Genomic DNA, 20,876 nt, shown 5'->3' with positions numbered 1-20,876 from the left:
TTTAAATAGGTTTCTGTTATAATGGCAATATGCATTATGAACTGTTAGGAAGTTGAATAATTCATCTTCCTTACCCTTTAGAGAGCAGGCATTCCAATTTAGAACTTTCACACAATTATTTGGATCCATTGAAACGGAGTCCGATAACAATTTTTGTGTGTACTTTATACCAACCTGAACAGCTTCAGGAATGGTATTTGCTTTTGAACATTGCATCAATCATGTGATGCAATTGTTCAGTTAAAAATCAAATCGAAGCAGTCATGCTACCTGAATCAGCAACATGACCATTATTTCCCGTTGGGACATGGGTATAAACCTCATTTTGAGAAGAGAAATTTTGTCTACCAGCAGCGATGTTTGCATACGTAGGTACATTCGAAAATTGGAATTTACTGAAGTGCTTGCGACCCGTTGACGAGCGGCAAAATTTGTTTGTGAATTGTGGTGGGTATGAATTGCTCGACCGGTAACTGGTTTCGAAGTTTGAGCGTTTGAAAAATTTCTACCCGACGAATCTGGGATCCGATTGGAATTTCCCTGTCATCAATTTTGCACGGAATTCAAAACTTTTTGCGTGAAGGGCATTCCCAGAAATTGGATTTATGATTACCCCCACAATTTGCTCACTTAAATTTATTGGAATCTTCTCTCACAGGACAAGCGTCCTTGGCGTGAGAGGTTCCACCACAAATCATGCATTTAGCATCCATGTGGCAATGTTTGGTTCCGTGACCCCACTTTGGCACTTACGGCACTGAGTGGGATTTTGAATTTCCCCAGGCCTGCGGAAATGTTCCCATGTAACACGGACATGGGACATAATACAGGCCTTTTCCAACTTTTCATATTATTTAGTTCACTTTTGTTAAAATGAACTAAATAAAATTCTTGAGAAAATGCCCTTTGGGAAGTACCAGAGTGGGATTTCTTTTCATCTTAATTACTTGGACTGGTGAAAATCCAAGTAATTCAGAAATTTCAATTTAACCTCATCCAGTGATTTGTCATCACTGGGCAGACCTTTCAAGACGACTTTGAACAATCGCTCAGTTTTGTCGTCGTATGTGAAGAATTTATGGCGCTTCTCAGTTAAATACTGGAGAAGACGTTTGCGATCGTCAAAGGATCCCGGCAAAACGCGGCAGTCACCTTTCATGGCAATCTGTAATGAAACCTTGATCCCCGAAGGTTACTCAAGATTTCATTCCGAAAGCCAGAAAACTCGGCAACAGATACCACAATTGGCGGAATCCGTTGTTTCTTCGCATGAATCGAATCACCTGGGCTAGAGGTAGATTCGATTTCCTCAAATTCGTTATTAATCAAATCGAACTGATTGCTCAGTTCGATGGGGAGAAAGAATTAATGTCAACGTTAGATTTAGAAGGAATATCTGAAGTCTCCAGCTTCCTTCTATTTTTTCCGCGCTTGGGCAGGACGGTCTTGAAACCTTGTTTCTTTGAAGGAAGTGGAGAATTCAGAGACTCCTCCTTCCTCTTGTTTTTATTAATACTCATTGCTGAGCGTGGAGACGTGACCTTCTTAGAGGTTTTTTTCCCAGAACGGTGTCCCTGCAGGATTACCACCGCTTGTCGGAATTTTACTTCCGCAAACGGGTCCAACGTAAAACGAAGGCACGGGTCCTTGCAAAGATCGTAACGGGATCAGTGGGTAGAAATAGCGCTAAGAAGCACCGTTGAAATTAAAATAGCTTCGGGTAGTATTAAAAACTTCCTTCCGCAAAGAGAAAGAACCGCACAGCACGAAAGCACGATGCGGTCTGTTCCGGGTTTTATTGTCGTGTCCGTTGTCCCCTGAGATGTTGTCCCGATCCGACCATAATAACACTTCAGGTTACGGGTCCCAGTTGTTGCGCGTCGCGTATTGGTAGTGGAAAAAGTGCCGAGATGGTGGATGACGAAAAACACGAACGGTTTCTGTTGCCCTTGCTTGATGGCACAAACTTCACCGCGTGGAAGTTTCGGATGCCGGTGCTATTGGAAGAAAAAGAGCTTCTAGAATGCGTCGAAGGTGGTTGAGAAAGCGGGCGATTCTGCGGATGTCAAGAGAGACAAGAAGACCAAACGTGAAGCCAGATTAAAGAAGGATAGGAAATGTGAATCCTTTTTGGTGTCCCGTGTCCACAATTCGCAATTGGAGTATATACAGGAGAAAGGTACGCCTAAGGAGATTTGGGATGCTTTGACGCACGTTTTCGAACGCAAAAGCATCGCCAGCCGGATGCATTTGAAACGTCAAATGATGGTATTGCGTTTCGAATCCGGCGCAATGAAGGACCACTTCTTGAAACTCGATCGCCTTGTGAGAGAATATCGTGGAATAGGAGCTGTACTTGATGATTTAGATGTTGTTTGTCAGCTTCTATTCACGCTGGGGCCGGCTTATTCCTCCGTCTCGACAGCATTCGAAACAATGCCGGAGGAGAACTTGTCCTTGGAATTTGTCAAGTGCCGCCTGTTGGACGAGAAGATAAAGCAGCTAGGAACAAGTGTCGAGTTGGTTACTCAAAAATCGGATGGTGCGGCCTTTTCCGGTTCGAGGAATCAACAGAAGAATAAGAAGAAATTTAAATGCTTTGGAAGAAGGGTACAAACTTTCCGACTGCCCACTGGAAGTGAAATTTCCGAACGACGGCGTGTACAGTGGTTTGTGGACTCAGGATGTTCTGACCATTTGGTCAAGGATGATGATCTTTTTGTGGAGTCAAAGCCACTAGAGACGCCTGTTGAAATTGCGGTTGCTAAAGATGGAGAGTCGATTCGGATAAAACTCCTGCTGAGCTGTGGGATGGACGGTGAGCGGATGTGTCAAGGCTGCGAACGTTTGGATGTATCGCATACGTACACGTCCCGAAACACAGACCCTGGACAGACTGGACAGACCCCGTAACGCTGGGTAGACACCTTTGCGTGCTGTGTTACGGTGTAAGATCTACCACGGTCACATTGTCAGCTACAGACATATCCTGACCCAACGAATACCTTCCTCAATATCCAACTCCGTGGTACTTATGAGGGTGTCGCTGAGTCGGAGGCCTCTCGTTAAGTAAGTACTACACCAACACTTCCTTCCCCTCCCAAGTTGCGGTGAAGATGGGCGTGGCCAGGAGTAGAAGTCCTCATGCTTTTGTGATTTTCATCCTAGATTGAAATCATGGACCACACCCACCTTGATTTCTGATAGCAATCTGAATAAGGATTTCAAAAGAAAAACATGAGTATCACTAGTGTCTAATCTACGAAGTACACCTTAACTATGCTATGCTGTGGACGATGATTCTAGCCAGAATGATAAAGGTTTGTCGGCGCGAAGATCAGTTCGTGACCGCAGTGCACCAGTATGGCATGCGGACTATGAAATGGATTGTGTTAGTTTTGCTTTGAATGCTTTGTCATTTGTGGAGGATCTACCAGCATCATTGTCGGGCTTGTCAAACCGAGATGATGAGCACTTGTGGCGACAGGCAATGAAGGAGGAAATGGATTCGTTGGAGCGAAATGATACATGAACCTTGACGAAGCTGGTTAGGTGCTAGAGGATTTAGCCAGAACCGTGGTTTTGACTATTCGGAAACCTATTCACCGGTAGCTCGGCTGGACACGCTGCGAGCAGTACTGGCGATAGAATCGCGAAGGAATGGTCGTTCATCAATTCATCAACGTAAAGACGGCTTTCCTAAACGGCAAGTTGGCGGAAGAAATTTATATGCAGCAGCCAAAGGCTTCAGTCAGAAGGCAAATCTTATATGTCGTCAACGCTGGGTACTTTTTTTCTTCCGTGTAGGTTTCAAGAGAAGCTCCAACGATCTTTGTTTCTACGTCCGTGGTTCCGGAAGGTCAGGTCATCTTGGTTCTGTACGTCGATGATGTGCTGGTTGTTAGTCCGTCAGAAAAGCTTGTAAATACGGTGAAGGCATGCCTCGCGAGAAAAATTGAGATGGTCGATTTGGGAGAAGTCTGTAATTTTCTCGGGATGAAGATCGACAGAGACGTGGAAAAAAAAAGACCATGCGTATCAGTCAGCGCCATTACATGGAAAGTCTCCTGCGCCGCTTCCAAATGGATGATTGCCGTCCGATATCGACATCGATGGAAAACCATTTGAAATTAGCGAAAGGAGAAGAGCCCGAAAGAACTTCGAAACCCTACCGTGAGTCGGTAGGCTGCATTATGTATGCATCGCTTACTTCGACACAGGATTTGGCTGCAACCGCAAACTACTTCTGCCAATTTCAGGTTTGTCCAACCGATGAGCACTGGAAACATCTACGAAGAGTTCTCCGATACATAAAAGGGACGCTTGATTTCGGTTCGATTTACAAAGACAGTGCTGATGAGTCCCTGTTGGCAGTTTATATAGATGCTGATTGGGCCAGTGACACCGTAGATCGACGATCGATATCAGGAGCACTTTTCAAGGTATTCGGCTCAAGCGTCAGTTGGACATCTAAGAAGCAACCGACGGTGTCTCTATCGTCGACTGAAGCCGAATTGGTGGCTCTATGCAATGCTGCGTGCCACAGTCAGTGGCTTACTCGTGTCTTGCGTGATTTATGGTGGTCGTCAAGTGAACCAACTCTATTCCTCGAGGACAATCAGTCAGCAATCAAGATTGCATCCAATCCCAAAGACTCGGGCCAATCTCAAAGACTGAAACATGTTGATGTCAAGCATTTCTACGTACGGGAGCTTTTGGAGAAAGGCTGCATCAAGATCATCTACGTTCCTTCCAAGATGCAGCAAGCAGATATTTTTTAGATATTATATATCCGAACATCGACTCGGATCACTATCTTGTAGTTGCGAAAATTCGGGCGCGACTTTCCAGGGTCACGAATTCACGAAACAATAGAACGATTCGTGTCAATATCCAACGCTTGTCAGTTGAAGGAGTTGCTGAACAGTACCACCAGAAGCTGGACGAGCGAATAGGAGATGCCACCGGATCTGGCGACGTCAACAGATTGTGGGAAAATATCCACGAAGCTACAACAGCGCAGGAAGTGTTAGGCACTGCACAGCGACGCCAACGAAATGGTTGGTTTGATGAGGAATGCCAGCGAGTGACGGACGAGAAAAATGGTGCAAGGAGTCGAATGCTAGTGGATCGTACCCGTTCCAACAGAGAGCGGTGCAGTGTAGCAAGGGCAGAAGAGATACGAATCCACCGCAGAAAAAAGGCAACAACTGCTTCAGTGCCCGCCATGTGCAATGACCGAGAGGGGAATTTGCTGACAGACAAAACAATGGTGGCAGCCAGGTGGAAGGAGCACTTCGAAGATTTATTGAACGGTGAAAATGAAGGTGTATTAAGGAGCAGGATGGACATAGTCGACGATGGTCAAGCTGTAGAACCACAAACGCTGGACGAAGTTAAGAAGGCTCTAAACGAGCTGAAAAACAGTAAAGCTGCTGGGAAGGACGAGATCCAGATCGAGCTTCTCAAACACGGAAGTGAACAGCTGCATCAATCAATCCACCACATTATCCAGAAAATATGGGAGGATGAAGAACTGCTTGCCGGCTGGTTGGATGGCCTCATATGCCCAACAGTCGGGATTCGCTGGTTGGGATTTTAACACTTTGGTCACTTTTTAGTTGAGCCTCCGCTGGTTGGACCATGGCCTAACTAAAAATCATCCGTACGTCAAAATTCAATGTAAACAAGGAAAACGGGATTGGGCTTCACTGGACATCATTTGTGATGTTCTAGTCGAAATACACGTGTTTAAATGACTGTCAGTTGGCCCAACTAAAAAACCGAATTTGTTAGTTGGGTCGGGGGGCCCAACCAGCGAATCGCGACTGTATAAAAAGGGCACAGACTAGAGTGTGCCAATTACAGAGGGATCACACTTCCTGTCGTGTATCCTGTTTAACAGACTGAGACCGCTTGAGGAGTCCTTCGTCGGCGAATACCAGGCAGGTTTTCGTGAGGGTCGATCAACGACGGATCAGATGTTTAGCCTGCGGATGATCCTTGATAAATTACGGGAGTACAACTTGCAGACTCACCATCTGTTCATTCATTTCAAAGCAGCGTACGATTTAGTGAAGAGAAATGAGCTGTGGCAGATAATGTCCGAACATGGTTTTCCGGCGAAACTTATTAGACTAATACGTGCAACGCTGGAAGGCTAGAAATCAAGTATTCGTATTGCAGACGAAGTTTGTGACCTTAGACGAATTGGTGATGCACTTTCGAATTTATTGTTCAACATTGCACTCGAGGGCGCTATTGGGAGATCTGGCGTGCAGAGGAACGGCACTATCATCCAGAGTGTAAAATAAACGAAATTTTTTGGTGAAGTCCCCCTTTCTTCACTTGTCAGCTCACTTTCAGACACATTCAAAGTCGGCTCTGGACTGTCAATATTTAGTTGAATATTAGTCATTGAATATTTATGCACATTCTACAAATTGATAAATTATCTGAAATGTGAACAGGTTTTAAATGAGTAAAGTAATTTATCACATAGAACTGAATCTGATTTTCATCCGCGAGGCACATTCAACGGTAAACATCAATATAAGCAATGCTAATTATGTTTTTTTTTCTGCACATAGTAAGCACATTCAGTGATAGTCGAATAAATGAGTTAGTGGAGTAGTCCTCTGACTATGTCATTCTAAGTTTTGAATAATCATGCGATGTTTGTTCGGACTCGGATTCGGACTGAAGTTGCTTCATGAAGCTGAATATTTTAGGCTCTGCATCATCACACGGTCGCATATGCTCCTGGGCTTTGCGGACGACATCGACCTTATTGGAATCGATCGCAGATCAGTAGTGGAGGCTTTTGTCCCATTGAAGAGGGAGACGGCGAGGATAGGCTTAACCATTAACTCTACCAAGACCAAGTACATGGTGGCAGGTAGAGATGTGGGAAGACCTAGTGGTGTTGGTGCAGAGGTAGTGCTTGATGGGGATGTGTTTGAAGTTGTTGAAGAATTTGTTTACCTTGGAACGCTTGTAACATGTGACAATGACGTTTCCCGTGAAGTGAAAAGACGTATTGCTGCTGCGAATAGGGCCTTTTACAGATTGCGTAACCAGCTTAGGTCCCGCAACATGCAGACGGAAACGAAAATTGCTCTGTACAAAACTCTGATTCTACCAGTGGCCCTTTATGGACATGAAGCATGGATATTAAAAGAGGCAGACCGGAGAGCTTTCAGGATTTTCGAGCGAAAAGTGCTGCGTACAATACTCGGAGAGAAACTAGAAAATGGTGTGTGGCGCCGACGCATGAATCATGAACTGTATCAAGTATACAAAGAAGAAAATATTGTAAATCATATAAAATACGGCTGGTCACTTAGTGCGAATGTCGGAAGAAAGAATAGCGAAAACAATATTCAACAGAGAACCAGATAGGGCCCGCGACTTCGTGGAAGGCCACGAACACGCTGACTGCACGCGGTCGAATCCGACATAGGGACCCTGAATGTTCGGGGAAACTGAAGGAACATCGTCCATGACAATAGAGGTAATAAACTATAGAGGACGATTGTCGCTGCGGTTCCCTTTGTTATCGTCCCCAAACATGTTGGGTACCTATCTGTCAAAACGTTCTGATTTTTCCTTTGTTGACATTTAGTGCCCTATCCTCGCCAGCAAAAGATGTTTCGCCAGTGACGACAGCGACAAGCGTCCTCTATAGTTTATTACCTCTATTTCCATGACCGACGATTATGGAGCTCTACAATACGGTGTATCGACGCAGTAGCCAACCAGGTATCCTGGTAGGATATAGGCCGTCAATCGACCAGCTGAGATCTCCAACTCCTCGGAGAAGTCGTTGGGAATAAGATAGATAACGTTAAATCACTATTCCTGAGGTCCACCACTCTGGTCTGGATGATTTTTGTCAAGCAATTGCAACGTGTCTTATGCGCGAGAAGTCCAGTAAGCTGGTACTGCCTGCAAGTGACATTTAGCAAACGGATCAAATCAATGGTTGAGGTGTTGCTTACCTGTCGCGCTTTATGCACATGTTGTTCACGGGCCTGGGAGATCACCTCTTGGATGGAGTGGAGCTGCTCGTCGCTGGTAGTCGATGTTGTCGTCCACACTCCTTTGAAACCGGCTCCAGTCGACAAGATGGTAGTTTCGCCGGGACTGCTGATGCCGATTGACCGAGGAGCGCTGTCGATTGTTAAATGGACGCCAGACCAACTCAGCCGAATGAATCCGGGCTCAGGATCGTAGTAGTGGCCTTCCTCCATATTGTTGCTCCAGATGGTGCCATTTCGATTGACGCGAGTGTTGCCCCAAGTTTGATGTTTGGCATTCAGGTCGCCGGCAATGATATACTGACTTTGTCTCCGCGTTAGCTTGACGATGTCCCTCCGAAGGGCGACCGATGAACCATCGCCAGCTTTGGCTTGAGTTGGGCAGTACGCCACGAAGAGCGTAATTGTGCCGACAGAGGTAGTAACCTCGACATCGATATACTTGATGGTACTCATCTGAAAGCTCGGCAGCAGACGACAGTTGATGTGGTAGCGAAGAGCATGGCTTCACCACCTCCCTTGGTCGGCCGGTCGAGACGCACGATACGAAAGTCCGGGATGTGGACGCTTACCTCCGGTTTTAGGTGCGTTTCGCTGATGAACACCACGTCGATCTCCTTCTTCTCGAGGAAATCAGCCAGTTCGATGTTTTTGCTCTTGAGCGAGCAAACGTTCCAGTTGACCAGAGCCACCCTAGCAGCCATTTTCAATGATGAACATGCCAAGAGTGAAGACCCAGACAACCACACATCGCATAAGAATGTACGATTAAAATCGTTTACCGATCCAAATTTCATCAAAATCGCATTGTGGTGCGAAGCTCATCAGTTTATTTATAAACTTTCCCGCACAGTATGCTATTTTGCGAGTTTATTCCAGCTTCATATGTTGACATCGCATATTCCTGCAAACAAACTCAAACGAAATCGGATTATCTGTCAAACAGAGTTTGTAATCACAAACCACATCGCAATGTATAACGAACAAACTCGCATAAAAATCGTGCATATCGCATACACTGCCGTTCAACGTCGGATAAGAAATACACATATATCGCCTCCACTTTTGTACGCAAAAAGCGTTTTCGCGACTGGTAAGCGATGAAATTTGTGTGCATAGGCATCGCATAACAGAAAAACAATTCTATTATGCATGCATTCTGGTTGTCTGGGGATCTGGTCGAAACGGGTTTTACATCCGCGCAGCCGAGTGGAGAGCTGTGCAAAGATCGGCTGCAGTTGAGTGTAGAGCGGAGCAGATTCTCCCGATGGGAAATTTTTGTTCTCCGGCAGCCGAAGGAATCCAGGAGGAGGGAGCTGTTGAATGGAGCCGGCGGTGCTAGAGCTTGAGCCGACGCAGCTGCTGCTGCCAGTCGCTTGTGCAATTGCAACGGTGAGAGGATTGGAATCGCTCGACGGGGAGTCGCGATGGGCGGATAGTTCACCCCGTTGAGTACAGGAGCACGGTTCTTCTTTGGTAGAGTACTAGAGCCTTCTTCCGGATTTCCAGGAATTCCGCCCGCTTTGGACGATGATCAGAATCAGGTCCTTCTAGATGGTGGAGCCGTGCTCCAGATGGAGCAGCCCAAGTAACATTTTAAGTTTTATTCTGCTCTAAGAATGGTTTTCAAGATCTATTTATAAGATCTAACAATAAAACCGAGTAATACACGGAAACCTTTTGATGATAACTATAAGAGTAAGATATTGCCAAGTGGCCCTCTCCAGATAACCACTATAAACCTATCATAAGAGCATTTAGAAACTCTTTTTAAACCACCCGCAAAAAAGGGAATTTGGGAAATCTATCACATGTTGCACATATGCATAATCAATGAGAGATCGAAGTATGTTGTGCTCGCGTGTGGACGAAAAAATGCTCCGTTGCAGTTTATGTCAAATCTTATTATCTAGTGCTTTTCTCGGACCATATTCGCGGGTGAAAATTATGGTTTTCTGAATGATTTTCCAAACCAGTGATTTTCGGATGCTATATCGCTCTCATTTGCTGCTGTCTCTCAAACATCAACCGCATTTAGACGAAGATCAGGTAGATATCGGAAATGGACGGTGCGTAGTTTAACTGTTTCCGTTCCTGGTGTTCCTGATTATGCCACTCGAATGTGCTATTGAATTTTTAGCAATATTGATATACGAAATATTTCCGCTGGACGCATATCCAGGATCATTTTATTATCCGGTGAGTTCATTTCATGCTATTTTAAATTTAATTAGAACTTTCCATCTGCATATTTTGCTCAATTTAATGTATGTGTGTATAGTACTGAGATAAATTCACACGGATTCACAAATCAACCTTCTCCCATTTTGTTTCATTTGCCTTTCTCTTGGAGTGCGTCAATTTGCAAAGTTTGTGTTAGAGTACAATCCATCTTTAGGTTAAATAACCTCAATTTTAGGCAGCGGTACACATAATTATTCGTGAAATCCCAATGGAAATTAATTCCCTTTGAGCGATTCTAGAAATTTATTAAAACAAACATAATTTGAATCTGATTACATTTGAAATGAACACGACTATTAATGCTAAAACGGTTTCAGATGAAACCGCTTTAGGCTTTTAAAATGCATGAACACTGGATTTGCAGATATTCCACACAGCTTAATGATATTTTGTGATAGTGACTCGCTAATGATAGTGACCAAGAACAGAGTGTGATCTTATTCGCACGAGTTGATTGGCATGTCTCAATTCGCTATATGTGGTAACATGTACTTAACATAATATCAAGAACAATTGTACACGTTTGAAATTCTACCAGTTCATAAATTGAAAGTATGTTGTGAGATCTATTCGAGTACAGATCCAATGTGGCGTGTATGTAGGGTAGATTATTCATTATTTTCCGCCACTTATTTTGAAGGACTTTGAGCTTCTTCAATCGAGATTGACAGGCATTCCCTCAGCAGGTAACGGCATTATTCCACTTACAAAATTACAAACTCTGCGCATAGCTGCATAAGGAACAGACACTTTCCCTTAGCTATAACTAATATGGCTAGTTCAAGTAGATGTCGAACCAAACATAGCCCCAAGATATATTTTCATCTAGTATATCCCGTGTTTTGCTTTGATTTAGTTATGTTGCTCAATCAGGCTTAATCTGTCACACTTATTGAATCAATACTTCTTCATTGATAAAGGCGAATCAACGGTTTCAGTATTGCCCGATTTTGTAAAAAATATTAATGTTAACGTATTTGATTTACACCTATTAATATTTTACCAATATCTCTTGAATGATCCTGGGAGATAAAGGAAAATCGGCTTTCTTGATGATTTTTCTTCCGTTTCTTCATTTTCATTCCTCATTCACTTTTCGCGAAAATTTGTGGTAATCCATTTCAACAAATTGTGTTTTGACGGGAAAATAAAAAAAAATTCTTCCAAGCACGGAAAATATGGAGATGTAAGTAAAAATTTGGTATAATTTTATCGTCTTGAGTTTTTGCTTGGTTTTCATCGTTTTTGTTTCTTTTTCTTTGTCTCGTTCCAGAGAGCGAGTAATGGCGCTTAAACCTAGGCCTATATGTACACTGATGTACATAAGTACATATTCGTCATGCTTTCATAGTAATCTATCTGAATTTATGCCAGTACTTTTGCCCATCAGTGTATAAGCCAGGGCACTAGACTAAAAACTGTGTCCCATCCCAGGACGTCGAGGACCTATGGAGTGTACATTAATCTTCTTCAAAGTCACTCCCAACGATTCGTCAATCATCTTTCCCCCTGAATGTGAAACGGTTGGTACGGCTGTCCCCGTTTCTTCCTTTCGAAGATTCAAAACTCTTCGTTAATCATGTTATGTATTACTAAATAATCTGATTGCCCGGGAGCTCTGGATTTTCTCCCAAATTCAAGCCTGCATGGTGTGCCTGGCCGTTTTAATACTTGTGTCATATTTATGATATGCTACAGGTATTAATACAGACAAGAAAATGCTCGGGGATACAACCGACATTTCCAGCTTTTCAAAACTGGCTGTGCATGTGCTAAGACAAGACAAGATATGCAGATTGTTCGCGAGAATCAAAAGCTTTTGATCTGCTTGTGCGGTCGATATGTGAATAGATTTTATTAATCGCAATGCTGTACTTGAAAACATGACTCAGAGACGTTTATTTAGAAGATCAAATTTTCTGTCGGAATTGAGTAAAAAAGTAGATCATGTTTGTTTGTTGCTTGAAAGACAAATGTTCAGCATTCAGAGGTCACGTACAGTCGTGATTTATTTAGTAAGCAGAACGATCGGCCGGACATCACATAATTTGTTCTGCTTTGTGCGGTTAGCAGAACGATCGCCCGATCATCGAAATGTTGTTCTGCTTTGTGCGGGTGAATAAATTAATTAGAAAGTGAAGATTTAGTTCGCGTTAGTAAGCAGAACGATCGGCCGGTCATCGAATGCTCTGCTTTGTGCGGTTAGCAGAACGATCGCCCGATCATCGAAATGTTGTTCTGCTTTGTGCGGGTGAATAAATTAATTAGAAAGTGAAGATTTAGTTCGCGTTAGTAAGCAGAACGATCGGCCGGTCATCGAATGCTCTGCTTTGTGCGGTTAGCAGAGAGATTGGTTGGTCATCGACAATTTTGTTCTGCTTAGTGCGGTCGGTAATTCAAATAATTAGTGTTCGTTCGATTATGTTTTGAATTGATCAAACTACACGCTATACACGGCATACCGTTTACCAAAACGAACCCTGCCACAATACCTACCCCATATATCCAACATCCCAGTGATTTCTCGTGGAAGTGCAGATGACTCGTCGGCTTCTATCAAAGCGAGTATCATGTCAACATTTTCCTACCCGATTCCTCAAATTGACCTGCGTTCCGGACACGGCCGGCGCTGGTATTACTTATTTTTGGGTCACCAGTTCTTTTACATTAGAATTTGATGTTAGTTGAAAACTTCATCTGTTGGTTCTCTGTCAATGTAATTACAGCTGACCTGGCAATAACGGAGTAGCAACCGTGGGCGATCAAATCCTCTTTCATATCATGCTCACTTACCAAAAAGGGAATTTGGCTTGCGGCAGCTGTCAAAATGTTGCTAAAAAGAGAAACAAATCTTTGCAGAAAAATAATAACAAAATGGATTATTGATGAAAATTATGACGATGACAACAAAATAATATTTTATTTGAGGTTGTTTTGTCGATTCAGTACGATTGAAAAGAAGTGCGCTTCCGATTTTTATGGTCAAATGTTGTGAAAAATAAGGTTGAACACCACGCGCCGGCCATATAACGTAGTTTCAGGGAAATAAATCAAAATATTGATTACCACAATATCTAAGGATGTCCACTAAATCGATTAGTATTTTTGCCCAAACTATTAATTAATAAATTATTTATCGGAAAAGTATGATAAGCGGTTAAAATTTCGTTAAATCATGCATTTCAGTGATATAACTAGTTACGCATTGCTGAAGTTCCTCCAGGAATTCCTCCGAAGTTCCTCCAGGAATCTCCTCCGGAAGTTCCTCCAAGAATTCCTCCGGAAGTTCCTCCAGGAATCCTCCTCCGAAGTTCCTCCAGGAATCTTCCGGAAGTTCCTCCAGGAATTCCTCCGGAAGTTCCTCCAGGAATTCCTCCAGTTCCTCAAGTTCTTTCCAGGAATTCTCCAAGTTCTTCCAGGAATTCCTCCGAAGTTCTTCCAGGAATTCCTCCGGAGTTCTTCCGAATTCTCCTCCGGAAGTTCCTCCAGGAATTCCTCCGAAGTTCCTTTCCAGGAATTCCTCCGGAAGTTCCTCCAGGAATTCCTCCTCGGAAGTTCCTTCTCCAGGAATTCCTCCGGAAGTTCCTCCAGGAATTCCTCCGAAGTTCCTCCAGGAATTCCTCCGGAAGTTCCTCCAGGAATCCTTCAGCAAGTTCCTCCAAGAATTCTTCCCGAAGTTCCTCTAGGAATTCTTCCTGAAGTTCCTCCAGGAATTCTCCGAAAGTTACTCCGGAAGTTCCTCCAGGAACCAAGGTTCGAAATTTGAATGCTGGACAACTCGTTCTCGTTAAAAACGATAATTGTCCGCCGTCAGCATGGGAGCTGGCTCGCATTGTCGCTGTACATCCAGATCAACAAGGATTAGTTCGCAACGTTACGCTGCGCAGAGGCAGCTCCGTCCAGAAGTTATGTCCGCTTCCTGTTTGAGCCGTTGCCTCAAGGCGGGTAGATGTTTAAGTTCATACATGCGTCGACCCTCGGCGCCAACCAACAATTTATTTTCTGAAAACCCATGTACATTTGTATATGAACAAACATAAATAAAGGTTCCTCGTTGCAGTTTCGCGTTTTCACAGTTCTCCGGAACCCGAAAGTATTCCGCGGAACGATTTACGGTCGTCTCGATTACGTTGTCCAGGTTCACCTCCTGATTAACTACGGTACACTAGTATCTGATAGTGAATATGAGACCCACGTTCAAAGTTCTTTTAAGAAGTGATAAACCTATCAAAAGCTTGTACTCGATGATCTCTCGGCGCTCTCGACTGAGTATCTCAAACAAACTGCTACTGTATAAAGCAATCATATGTCAGATAATTACGTACGGGTATCCAGCTTGGTCAAACTGTGCAAGAACACATCGTCGAAAACTTCAAATAAGGCAAAACTGCCTCCTGAGAATGATATTGGACCTAGATCCCTTCCATTCAACTGAAGATCTCCACCGAGCTCATCGATGACTGGATCCTACGTCTGTCGCCAAAGTTCTGGACAAGCTGTGCGATATCCTGGAATCTATTAGTGCAGCATATTTCTCTCCCATAACTACTGTGATACCTACTAGCTTATTAAAAGCTTATCTTTTCTCTAGTTTTTTTCCTCGATGCCAAAATTGTGCAATACATATGATAAGCATTGTTAAACAACTGTTGGAAGGACCACCAAATTTAAGCAAAAGATAAATAAAATTACCAAAGGGCAAATGAAAAAAAAATATAATGAATAATATGATGGGTTTTATAAAACGTCTCTGCTATAACTTCCATGATCCATTACACAATGAAAACGTATATTGTAAGTATATTGTTTATGTAAGGTCGACATTAAAATATTGCCGGTCTTGATTTTCAATAGAAAACGAAGAAAGATTAGAATCAGTACAAAAACCATTCCTATTTTTTTCTCTTCGTAAATTAGGTTGCAGAACTTTCCCACTTCCATCATATGAGAAGTTCTAAACATTCAAGCCTTAAAAAGCGTCGTTAAATTGCAATTGATGTTATTACTTTGAGTATATCTAGGAACCTTCTTTCGGTGTTACAAAGTCACTAGTCAAGTCACCCTGTATTTGCTACGAACATTATCACGTTCGCCACCCAGTAACGATCAAATTGCTTTATGACCCTTTGATGCGCATAAGAAGCTGGTCCATAGATTACGTGACATTGAATAAATTTTGAACAAATTTAGTTTAAATTACCTCCATCGCAACGGGCATCAGAATCTGCGCCAAATGGCCAAATAATCTCCATTCGTCATACCAGTTCGGTTGAGAGGACGTTGAAATTATATCCAATCCAGGTCCTTCTCCAACGTAGTCGAAGTCCGATTCTTAAATTTGGCCACCATACATATCGATGAATAGAAAAGTAAAGCACCCTGGAATTAATTCAAAACGATGACATAAAAAAACTGTGTTACAGGTTACATTTACCTTGGATCATTATAGAACATCCGCTGCTCTGTCCATGATGGATGTCCCAGTCGACCACCAGAATCTTCTTTAGCCCAACCGGTCCAACGCATGTTGAGCAGCAATAGCACATTATTGAAAAGCAGACCCAGTACCCGCTTTCATGGCATGATGCCCCGGCGGACGAATAATGGCCATTCCATTATGAATCCGTCCCGCCACGACGGCATCCACCAGCTCAATGGTATCCCGCAAGCCAACAGCGAACAATCGTACGAAGCCTACGTCAAACAAAAGAGATAAATTATGATTCATACAATACTGATTATGCCTCCATATCTCTCAACCACAATTTTAAACGCGCAATTAGTTTATCCCCTAATACCGTACAAAATGGCATCGTAATGTGAGAGTCCTCCAACTGTTCCAGGTTTCGCTACCCTTCGTCCGTCGCAGAATCTCCACCTGTTCCGGCGTGTGCTTGGTCAGGATTTCTCCTCCGTCGCCATTCTCGGTGCAATTGTCGGCACCGATCGACAGTTCCAACTGGCGGCACCGTTCCAACACCCGAATGCCCGACACCTGGATACCCGGTGTCCCACAGGCACCAGTGCTCGGCAAACTTCTCGTCGTACACCAGACCCGTCTCGCCGCGAACCAGCTCCATCGAGGACAGCGCATTACCGTAGATGTCTTTTAGCTGGGCCCGTTCGGTCTGGCCCGTGCCAATCCGCCGTTTGGGAGGACATTTTCATGTGCCTGCTTTTGGCCTGCTGATCGGGTCTGGCCTTCGTCCGTAGAACTTGTTCCGTCGCTCGTGGCTTCTGCTGCTTCCGCCGCTTGCTGGGCCCGGGTGCTGATTTTGGCTTTCTGGGCACCTCTCCGCGTTGTAACGGTGGAACTCTGTTTGTGTGGTTTGGTAAAATTTGGAAATGTTACTAAAATGGGTATGTAGGATATATTGGCTATTGAAAGCAGCGATAGCGCCGATCCCAGGCGCCGACGACGATTGTGACACACTGAATAGGCGATACGACTGACAACTGGATGATGGGAAGCAAAAATGAGTCTTGCGCGCCTGCTGTTGGGCTGTTTGTTGTTAAATAATAAGGCGAATAATAGCGAGAGTGAAGTGAGAGAACTGATAGCAAGGAGTGTTTAATATCGTTCCGCATATGATACTAGTCAAGCATAGAATTGTTTACCCACTCGAGACTTTGGTCGAAACAACCCAAATTGGCCCTGACGAAAGCGAGAAAACAAAATGGGGCCGGCTGATGCTTTTTATTTCACCAGCAAGGGATAGGACGTCAATTTTGAAATGCTTATTAAAGCGTTAAAACACATTTTAGCCTAAAATTGTTCACTTTTTTGGGTTAGAAATTTAATTTACTTTCATATAGGTAACACGAAAGTTGAATTATTTTGATTAAAAAACATGTGTAGATGAGGAGCCTAACATGTAGTTTTCAAATTTCTAATTATATATTTAAAAGTTTTCAACATATCACTGTTAATAACATTTTAAAAGCATTTTAAAATATACTTCCTATACTTCACCATGTTGAAAACAGTGATTTCACGCACAGTCTCTGCCGCTAGATGGCAACAGCGCGGCTGCGCGCGAATGCATCTGGTGGTGCTGTGTTGAAAAGTTATAGGGGATGACGGGCAAGATCGACACCGAGAAGATAACCACCCGTAGGAAACCGGGCAAGAAGATCACTCATGCATTTTAATGATTACATGCTTTAGGCACCACTAAATCCAACGTTTATCGTACGCAATATGTAATGTAGATTACTGACTACAAAACTAAATGAATGTTGATATGAATCAAATAAAAAAATGAACAAAATATAAACATATATTTTGGATGTTTTTCTAATTGAAAAACAATGCGCATGGCAAGAAATCCAACCGGGGTAAGAAGGACACACATCGAGAAAATATGTAATTTGAAATTAATTTATTTGCCGTCAATCAAATGTAGACCAATTATACTTACTACAATAAATACTTATTATCTAGTCTATGTGTAGTTCAGTCATTAAATACCTAACTTGTCTAGAGAAGAACACTTTTTTGAAATTTTAGATCGGTTTTACTCATCGATACATCAATTGTTTCCAATGTGCATTATAACAAGTGAAGCGAACGGAAATGTCCGAGCGGAATATTAAGACGCTTCTACCACGATATAGTAATTGGGGCCGACGGCGCGGCACTGGTTTTCGGGGTTTTAGTTCAAACACTCAATTACGATTGAATAAGACCTTTTATTTATGTAACACTATTTAGTTCTTAATTGCTTTTCTTCTACTATGTAACACTTGTTTCTTATAATTACACTTTTTCCTAGAATTAAACTCAAATATTATCCATTTCAACGGATTTCGATTATTTTCCGTATGAAGTTTTCACAAGTTTCTAACACTTTTTTCGATACTTATTCTGAGACTCTAACACCGATTTTCGATTTTACCGCGACGGACTATTTAACTGTTCACTTTTTTTTTCAAGAAGAATTAATTTAAACTTAGATCTCGATTCGTGCACTAGTCACGAGTGTCGAGGTGTCTAGGAAACCCATTCAATTGGAGTATTCGGTAGGCCTAGGGAAACCTAGAAAGCGCCGAATTCAATAAAGGTGTGCTGAATATTTGGGACTGACCCGAGCTTGGAAAAGCGCACAGATAGTCAATCCGAGTTCTGAATTTCATAATGATTTCATGAATTGCATCAGACTGGACTTTGGACCCCACGAAAAGTTCGAGAATCCTTAAATAACGTAATCATTTTCTTCATCCCACATTTATCTGTTCAGATATGTTTTTAATTTTAACTTCGTAAAATCCTCAATTTTAGCTTCCATTCATTACTCAACTTTGCATTCTTTATGGATGCTCCCTAAAGTTCTCTTGCACGAAATGCTTAATCAGCTTATTTGAAAAATCCATAAATTCCGAAACAACTTTTTCAAATTTTATACAATAGTTATTTAATTTCTTGTCATAAATTAGCTAATTCAGCCTTAATATTGACTTCCATACTTTACGAAACTTTGCCCCTTTTTGGATGTCCCTTTGAAATTCTCTTGGAAAAATTCTTTTCTTTCCACTCTCTAAAATTCTCTTATTTCGAGCACACATTCAAGGGCTACTCTAATTTACTAATGTATTAATTCATATATCTTTTGTATAAAATCAGTATCTCTAAGTCCTGCCTTTTTCTTTACACTAAACTTGAACATTACTGTCTCAGAGTAATGTCTACAAGTCCAAATTTTCAATGCTTGATACTACTAAACCAACGGAGTGTGAAACCTTCACTTTAATCTGTATTCGAACCCAGCATGGGTTCTTGTAAAACAGCGCACCATACCGCGAGCTATTGACAGTTACGCTTGTATTACTCTTTGATTTTAAGTATACTCTAAAATCAATCAATCAATATTTATCTCTTTCTTTCAACTGGGCTTTGAATTAAATTCCCTTTCCAAAAGAATCATTCCTTCGGGTCGTCTTCCTTTCCGAACCACTCAGACCCCAATATCAATATTTCCTTTCAAGTTTATGGTAAGAACAAAATCATGTTCTCTCTGTTTTTCATACTGGGCAACAAACCCCTTTATATCAATACACCTGTATACGTATGTAGATTCAATGAAGACTCTTATTGTCTCTACTATTTTGGCTAAAATTTCGCGCTCCTCACCCAAACAAATTCTTTCCTTAGTGTCCATACATATGCGCCAATGCATCATCATCAATGACGATCGCGGCTATGTACCGCCATATCGTGCATTGTCCAATATGTGAGCACGTTTGAACATGTCAATCTACCGCGCTCCAGTTAAGTATATCTGATGTTGTTTTCGACGGTTTCGCAAACCGTGATAAGATATGTGATATCACATAACTTTTAAATTGATGAAAGTAAATTAACCAACAATTCCCATGCAATATTTTTAATTTATGTTGATTGTTAAATTACTTTGCGTTGAGTAATTGAATATATTCGGCCTTGTTTTTACAATATATCACTGCCATCTGTATTTAAAATTGTTTCAGGAAGGTGTCGGCACATAAGGCTGTGCACAAGACATCATTCTATTTATTGGGCCATTTCTGCCATAGTGTACTGAAGTGATATTCCAACCGGTCTGACATCTTAACGAATACACTACCTGCGGTTAGATACTTTGGTTACGAACTGATGGTTTACGCTTGGTATGTATATGTATTAGTGATAGAGATATGAGAACTATGATGATGCGCGATCGTGCACGACGAGGCGTTTACATGAGACAGCAAAGCCCACACGCACAATGGCGACGACGCTGAAAATTGGTGAGTAAAGTGGAAAAATCGCCAGATATACTAGAAAAAGAAAGTGTGATGGAATAAGTGGATATATATTAACTGCATCACAAAATGATAGTATCATGCAAAATAATAATGAACATTGAATCGGAAAGAAAAGGGACCAGCGCTGCATAGGGCAGAGCAACTTGTGTTTTCAAATTGGACTAGTTTTTCACTTTCAGGTTAGATTCATTTTGAGTAGGCTGGATCTATGTAAGCGCTATTTTTTCCTTTGTGGAGACTATTATTGTGTGTTTGCTTTGTTTTAATCTTCGTCTTGCGATTACGTTGAGTTGCGGATATTTACGCGTAAACAAAACAAAAACTAGCCGTTGTCATACTGTCATAACTGGTGGAACTAGAAATTTGTTCGAGTTTGATATTTTATTATCGTGTGGTGGCATCAAAAGTAAAAGATAGTGAAGTATTGTATTGATGTTTTGTTCTCGATTTCGTTTTACGCCATGGGAAGAAAGATCAAACTTGCTAAGTTTTCCAAAGTGGATTGTTTCAGTGATTAGTTATGATAAAATTTACTATCAAGTCGTAGAGCATGTAGTTAATAGTTATTGAATGGATAATGCATGACGGTGGGTAGCACCTGGATCATGTTGATGGTACATGGAGATGTGGGTAGCACATGGAGCATGCGGGTAGCACATATAGCATGTGGGTAGCACATGGAGCATGTGGGTAGCACATGTATTGTTCATGGTGTGGGTAGCACACGTTATACAGATGGATAGCATATTCGCATGCTGTATGGGTAGCATAACTGTATGGGAAATAATATATGTAGCGAAACTGTATGGG

The 20,876-nt window shown here is 42.2% G+C and overlaps 2 protein-coding genes and 1 pseudogene across 7 annotated transcripts in view; 1 reads left to right on the top strand and 2 right to left on the bottom strand.

Moving 5' to 3' along the window:
• The window catches only part of LOC134215807 (post-GPI attachment to proteins factor 2-like), a 405,279-nt gene that overhangs the window by 257,931 nt on the left and 126,472 nt on the right, over positions 1-20,876 (top strand). The gene's annotated exons all lie outside the window — the stretch shown is intronic.
• The window catches only part of LOC134207723 (histone deacetylase 6), a 287,433-nt gene that overhangs the window by 227,959 nt on the left and 38,598 nt on the right, over positions 1-20,876 (bottom strand). The gene's annotated exons all lie outside the window — the stretch shown is intronic.
• Positions 16,393-20,876, bottom strand: part of LOC134219203 (glutathione S-transferase theta-3-like) — a 7,366-nt pseudogene continuing 2,882 nt past the window's right edge.

The sequence above is a fragment of the Armigeres subalbatus genome, chromosome 1, assembly GCF_024139115.2.
Source record: "Armigeres subalbatus isolate Guangzhou_Male chromosome 1, GZ_Asu_2, whole genome shotgun sequence".
Taxonomy (NCBI): Eukaryota; Metazoa; Arthropoda; class Insecta; order Diptera; family Culicidae; genus Armigeres; species Armigeres subalbatus.
Note: the sequence above shows the minus strand (reverse complement) of the source record. Positions and strands in the feature narration are given on the sequence as shown.